Source organism: Phoenix dactylifera, chromosome 13 (assembly GCF_051530095.1).
Source record: "Phoenix dactylifera cultivar Ajwa chromosome 13, Ajwa_hap1_PhDact_Kaust_v1.1, whole genome shotgun sequence".
Lineage (NCBI taxonomy): Eukaryota > Viridiplantae > Streptophyta > Magnoliopsida > Arecales > Arecaceae > Phoenix > Phoenix dactylifera.
Genome location: NC_143202.1, coordinates 20,524,699 through 20,532,512, shown reverse-complemented (window position 1 = coordinate 20,532,512; position 7,814 = coordinate 20,524,699).

Below are 7,814 nucleotides of genomic sequence, written 5' to 3'. Positions count from 1 at the left end.
AGTAATCTTATCTCCTTTATGGATGGTGATGCCCCATTGCTAGATCAGGGGTTTGTCATTCAAACTGGTTTTGAGTTGATTTATTTACAATCAAGTGCGACTTGCCTGACTCATGAGGAAGCTGGTTTCAATTAGGTTTTAGGTCCTCTCTAGTACCATTGAGTTCAGTTCGATGATAATTCAAATCAAGGTTCTTGTCCTAATTAGATCATATTAGTTTATGAATCTTTTGTGTCGACTATCATTTGCGGTCCTACATGATCTTAATTATTTCTTTTAGCTAGTTTTTTGTGTTAAAAGAGCCGAAGAGTTTATGTGCCTTTTAGGTTTAATGGACAGTCCCGAGTGATATGGTATTGGATGATAGGTATTTTATAAGTGTCCTAATTAATTTATAAGTTGTTTTGATGACTTTATTAGTAGAAGAAGCCATGCCCATGAATTTACTAGCATCCATTTTTTTGCTATATCAATAAAATTTCCTTTCATGGTGGATTCCATAAAATCCTGAGCATCTTCCCTTAACCCTCTACATTGTTCATCTGCATTAAATCATTTTATCATATTTCTTGCAACAACCATTAGATGATAGGAGAATGATGATAGAACAAGGGCAAGTAAGATTATGGGAACCGCACTTATTTTGTATATCCCAACTTATTCAATCACTTACCATTCATCAATCTGAGAGGGCTTGAACTCTTTTAATTATATCAAAGCACCTCCCTACTTAAGTTCAAAGTGTCATTGTGCTACCCCACTGTGACACTTAAAGCTGCAGTATAAATGAAATGACCGATCTTGTCATCCCACGCTATGCTTAGGCCTAGCTACTAACCTCGCAACTAATAAAAAGCACTCATCCAAGAGTAAGAAAGTCTTTCTATTTGTACTAAACCCAGCATTCAAGAAGATGAAAAGATAACTGAGGATGTTAGATGTATTGTGCTTGAATGTTTAGTCATGGAGAATGGTAAAGAAATAAATGAGTATATTTTGCATGAACAAGTTTGAACTGAACAAAGAAATTAAGAAAAGATAAATTAAGTCATATACGGTGGTAATCGGATCTGATTGGATCATATATGAGTTAGGTAGGATATAGAATAAATAAAAATTCTATCAATCCGAACCTAACTTTTTTATTAAATGGATCAAAAATTCAAATTTAAATTTGATCAACTTATTAAACCAGTAATTTATGCTGGTCTTCAATAAATTGAATTAAATTAAATGGGTTAAGTAAGTTATGAATTGTCATCTAAAATTATGTACGACTCATCTTTTAGTTTGCAGGGAAAGATTAATAGGAACGAAATCTTTTCTTCCTCTCATCTCTTAGTCCTATTTTTATGTTTTTGGTGAAAAAAAAAAAAAATCTTTGTGCCTCTAAGAGTCTGGCCTGGGACCGTGCAAGACAGCGTTGTGCATGAAACTCAGTGCAGCAGCTTCGTGAACGCCCACAAACCGTCCTTCTTAGTGTCACATCAGCCCACAAAAAGTTTGGACCTGGGTTCAAACGCACCCTCCAAAGTCCCCATATGGCCTCCCCAAGGATTTTTCCTTTAGGGAAAAAAAAAAGTAGTTTCGTATGAATATTTATTTATTTTTCGATAAATAACTGATATAAAATTAAGCATCCACTTGCATAAATACTAATATATTTTTGCGATTTAAGGCCTTATATCTTTATCAAACTAAGATCTAAATCTATTCAGACATCATCATAAATACCACGGTCGGCACGTGGTTAACTTTAATGAGGCCATGCTGTAGTTTCCTTTAATCTATATGGGTCAAAATTTGTAACAATTTAGTATCTCATCCAAAATTTAGAAGGTATTTTTTGAATTCGTTAGTCATATATAAGTATTCAAGATCTTTTCAGTGAATAATCGATGCAGGATTAAACACACGCTTGCATGGATCTTCGGATACAGCAAATACTAAAAATTAAATTAAGGTTTCCATTTATCTCGACTATAATTTTATGAAATTCATATACTCATGCATGATATGTTTTTGATATAGTTAGCTGATTAATCTACACAAATTTATTAGAATTTCTGTTTGGGTATTTTAACTCACTTTAACCATAAAAATCAGATGAATTGATAAGATAAATATTAAACCTGAAGGGTTCAATTTTTCGACCGATTCAAGTATAAATTAGATATAACATGTTAGATCCAACCTGATGTGCTTGCAGTCTTATCCCTGCAAATACTATACGTAGTTTAATTTCTTATAGAAGATAAAAAACGTTCATCTTACTCATTGCCTGATTTTGAATTGGTAGAGTAATGTCTAAAAGAAACTATTATATAACATCCTTAAGTACTGTATGTCAATCTGTGCGCCTTAATTAAAAACTATTACACCATTGTAAGATTATAAACTACTAAAGGTCTCCATGTATCATGTATGAATATTACATCATGTCCTTAAACATTGTACATCAATTCTTGTGCACCTTAACCATCAGGTGTTAAACTGCTGTAAGATTTTCCTACTCTGTGATGGTTAGCTAGGATTGTCAACCCCACATTTTGCTCTCCAGGAAATTTGGGTTAAGAAACCGAAATGCACCTTTTCTTGCTAGAGAGAAAATTCACCTTTTGTAATATAGAATGTGTTTTGTGCAACCAATGTTGGCAGAATTTACATCAAGCCATCCTCATATAGATCTAGCTCAAAAATTTTTTGTTCATACCAATCTAAGGTTATTCCCAAATCAGATCCATAAATACTTGTGTAGTTAAAAGGATGGGTGATTGTGCATTTATCTCACTCTAGAAATTTACATTGGAAGCAAATCATCTTCAAATTCTCAAATGAAAATTTTTCCAAACACTTGAAGTGTATATCACTCGCCGTATTAATTTTTTTCTCCCTAGTTTTAGCCTAGACATCGGATTGGTTTCTAGCTTCATTTCAAGGTTTGAATTTGGATCCCTTGATAAAGCAAGTTAGTGTAAAGAAAATAAAGTTATTTATTGAACAAAATACAGTGGGGATACCATAAACTTTTTCAAAGAAATGATAAGAGAATTGCTTAGGTTAAGCACTTGGAAACATCTCTCAAGTTTTGAACTTGGAAATTCCTCCAAATATAGGAGGTTTGCAACTATATATTAGGTCATTGCCCTGTTTACCAGGTAGTCCAGAAACTTTATAATTGGTACTCAATCTTGACTTATTTGATGTCTTGACTTGGTGGCCAAAACTTGGTCAACGTATAAGGTCATTGTGACCCTTCTATTGTTCAGTTTGAAGACGATAACACATGATTATTAGAAGCATAAAAGTTTTGATTTGCTACAACTGAACTTTTGCTCTTGGAAGTCTTGTTTGTAGGCACTATCGACAAACAACTTGTCATATTAAATCTTTGCCATGAAGTTTCTGAGAGTCTCTAAGAGGAAGACCATCCACTGCTTATGAAATTAACATTCTCCCTCTCTTTTGAGGCAAGAATTCTAGTTTCTTAAAGCTAAAGGGTTTTACCTCTTAAAAAAAATAAATATGATTGCCTCAATGAAGAAATTATGGTGATCTTAGGAAGGCCCTACATATGTGCTTTAAGATCAAAGAATCTGAAGATGGTGGGTTGATGAAATAAGTTACTTTTTTTCATGAGTTCCATTGTTTCCTAGTAGTAGATAAATAGCAGTGACATGATTAGGGGGTATATCATTAAAAGTCACAAAGTCATAATGATAAAATCTTCATCTTTCTACCTTTGGGATAACAAACACATTATAGTACACAAACTTTTTATGATTTTTGCCTATCTTTTAGTGTTCTTTCTCTTGTGTAGCACAAGGATAAGAAGCAGCATGGCCAAAATCAATGTGGATGGATGGAATTTAAGCCGAGTTCATCAGTATCCAACTCCAGTAACTTTACTAACTGAGCCATTGACACCCTGCTTTTAATTAGTAATTAGTGATAATTTTCGACCAGATTTTCTCCTATCCTAGTTAAAGGATGAGTTTATCTATTTGAAAATGATCAACAACATCCCAACCTGGTTCTTTATATAATATATATATATATATATATATATATATATATATATATATATATATATATATATATATATATATATATATATATATATATATATATATATGCTTGATCAGGTCAAGATCGTAACATGGAAACATGGAAACATGGAAAGTTCATACACACACACACACACACACACACAGAAGAAGAAGAGGGACCTTGGACACATCACGGATATTCCCTTCTTTTTTTTCTCTTTTCTTTTAATGTAAATGGATGGAAAATGTTGCTAGAAGTTTTAATTATATTATTAGAATATGAAACATGCATTGCATATGGCATGGAGATAGATGAATCCTCAAGTGGAGTTTCATGTATTTACCTCAGTTTTTGCTTTTAATATCCACCTCCCCTTGTGGCAGATGAAGGGTTTTAGTATGTTATAATGCGCAGCGGAAGCTAGGGATTTTAAAAATTTCTTAATAAAGTCCCTATGCATGAAACCCTTTTAAGCCTAGATCACCTTAATGATTACAATCAAATGATATAAAATAAATACAGAATTAGTAGAATACCTCAAACGCTAATCCAAAGTGTACAATCTCCACGAGGCGTCCAAGTGTCCGCCCTCCAATGGTGATCCACACGAAAACTTGATCAAGACTTTAGCTCCAAAGACTTTTGATCCTTAATGCAGAATTCTTCTAAAGAACTCTAATGGCTTGCATTCCTTCCTTTCTATTTTTCTTTAGCCTTCTAAAATCACTTCTAATCCTTTTGTCCTAAAGAAGACCACCTTGTCTTGGCTTAGGACACACTAGAAGCAATGCTAGAAAGAAAGAAACTAATGTAAGAAAGAAAGAAGAGAGGAGTGGGGTGGAATTGGAATGATGAAAGCCATGGAGTGCTAACCTATTTATAATAGGTGTAGGGATGCATCTCCAAGGGATGCATCCCATCCACACATCCTCTCATGAAAGGGCATCATCTAAAGGGCCATATCAAATAAGAGGAGGTGCAGATCAAGTGAGGAGGTGTATCAAATAATATGTCCTTTCATGTGGTACCATATTTTGACCAAGTCAACATCACATGCTAATCACATGTCCATCACGCCTCACCTCTTGATCTTTCATGATGATGATCCAAGGGCTCCAATGCAAGGCGCCATTCACTTGACCCATTATGTCTTCATCCAATGGTAGAATTAAGATCCAATGGTCAATTATGGTAGCCATCCTCTAACCCAATCCAATTGGGTTAAACCAACTCTCCATTATGTCTTCATCCAACGGTAGATCAAGATCTAATGGTCTAGATTGAATGATTTATTAAATCTAATCCAATTAGACTCAAACCAAGCCAATTAGGTGCCAACTCTTGGCTAACCCATATTAGAATATGATCTAATCAAATTAGATTAATTAAGAATCAGATTCGAATCCAATTCGAATCAGATTCGAATCCAATTCGAATCAGATTCGAATCCAATTCGAATCAGATTCGAATCCAATTCGAATCAGATTCGAATCCAATTCGAATTAGGAGCTAAGGTTTGCAAAACCTGCTAGGATGTTTATCTTGCAAACATGATCTAATCCAATTAGACCCTTGATAAGTTTCCTTGTGTGTGACCCATTGGGTTCCATACTTAGCCAGCAATAGGTGTGAGTGCGAGTTGACCCAACTTGATTAGAACTCTTCTAATCGATTTAAGTCCAAACTGCGCGAATCCGAACTTAACAATTAGAATCATTTCTAATTGGTGATCGAATTAAACTCTTTAATTTGATCAAACCTATAAAACAAGATTGACGTCTAGCAACGTGTCATGTCTATCCGAAAAATATGGAATTTGGTGGAAATACTAAAAATACCCTTCAGTGGCAAGTTACCATGCAATTCAATCCTTTAATCAAACTGCATCCCAAATATGTATATAAGTATGAATATATGTCAAACTCAATTTCATATTCATATTTTTCTCAATCTTTTAATGATAATTCAAATAATGAAACATTAGAAACTCTTTCTAATTTTCATTCTGCTTTGATCAAAGACTTCCTGAATTATCATATGATTAGAATAAATAGGATGCTATCTTCTCTTACTAGAAGTGATTAATTCCTTGTTGACCTACTCATAATCTTCGTACACAATTCACCATATCCAGAAGACCTCGTACATAACTTATTGTCATGAATGAGTGTAAACCAAAATATGGGTTCATGTGCACAAGATACCATGGTGATCTCAGGTCATAGGATCAGTTGCACAACTCCCACTAAGAGAATCATCTTTTGACATGTAAGTAAGACTTCATAAGATTTCTCTTTGTAGGTCAATTCAGTGAACTCATTCCTCTAATGAGCACCCACATCTTTGTATTAGTGTCTCCACACAAATGATTGTGAGATCAACCATCCTCTGCATCGAGCATACATAAGACATGCCAGTCTTTCCGGTAATCATTGATCTCCGACTCAATGTACCAATGACTGGAAATATTTAAGATTAGGATTTTAGGATTTTAAGTCTCACTAGTATGATCTCATCATAGTCTTAAAACCATTGCCCTAATCTAAGGAGTTTATCATAAATATAATTAACAGCATATGATAAAACATAACGCCTTTATTCATATTTAAATGTCATGTACATGATTTGGACAAATCAAAAGAAAAAATCTTTCGCAATAAATATTGCGATTGGCTTGTAGGGCATCTACTCTTTCAGCAGAGACCCTTAATTGTTTCACTCTAACAGTTTGAAGAAGAATCTTCTTGTTCTAGCTTCTTAAAATCAACTTGAAGGCTCCCTAAGTTTAGATTGCTAGTTTTCATTTTCTTATGGCCAATTTGACTTTGCTTGTTTGTTGTACTTTTCTTGCCTTTTTATTATTTGGTAGAAAGCAAATTAGGCAGCTCCTAGGCCTTCTCCGCGTCCATTCCTCCTTGTCTCATCACAACAATAATAATACGAAGGTTCAGCATATATGGTTAGTAATCTTCTCTTCTTTGCAAGAATATGATCGAATTTATCCATTTGAGATGCTTTATAATATTTAATTATTGCAGGTGTGGCAATTTTGAAGATATTTTTTTATGAAATGCATATGATGCAAAGACTCATGGAGCAAATTTTGATTGAGCATTGTGTTTAGGTAAGCTAATAAGACATAGGAAATCAATGAGATAACATTTCGAAATGTAAAAGATATTTCAAAAATTAGATGCTATAACTTCTTATTTGGCATGATATTTCAAATATAGTAGCCTCATTAATGTATTCATGAAAAAAGTTGATGAATATTCCATGTTGCGACCTCACTTTGATGGTATTTTGTATGCAACTTAAACGTATAATTAGGGCTCTCAATGTAGAAGCATTTGCTTTCTAGCTTTTGAAAAGATTTGACTATACTAACATAGGTATTGATAATTTAGGTTTTGCCAAATGTTTCCTGATGCTCACAATGTTATTGATCCGATCAAAGAGAAGAAAGTAATTCTCTCAACCTACTCAACTTGAATCTCACTAATTAGGAAAAAAAAAACAAAAAATTAAAGAAAGTAGGATCTAGGTACCTTTCTCTTTCATTAATCAATAAGAAATTAAGTTATATTGCCTTTATTTATAGTAATGAGATCTGTCCTTGTACAATTCGGACCAGATTTATCTTATACTTCAAAAAAGACACAACTTCCCCAAAATAAGCATAACTAGTGAAAATAATCATGAAAAGCTAAAATTCTACATAAAATAGATCTCGACTTTTATATTGACTTTGCTTTTAGCAACTC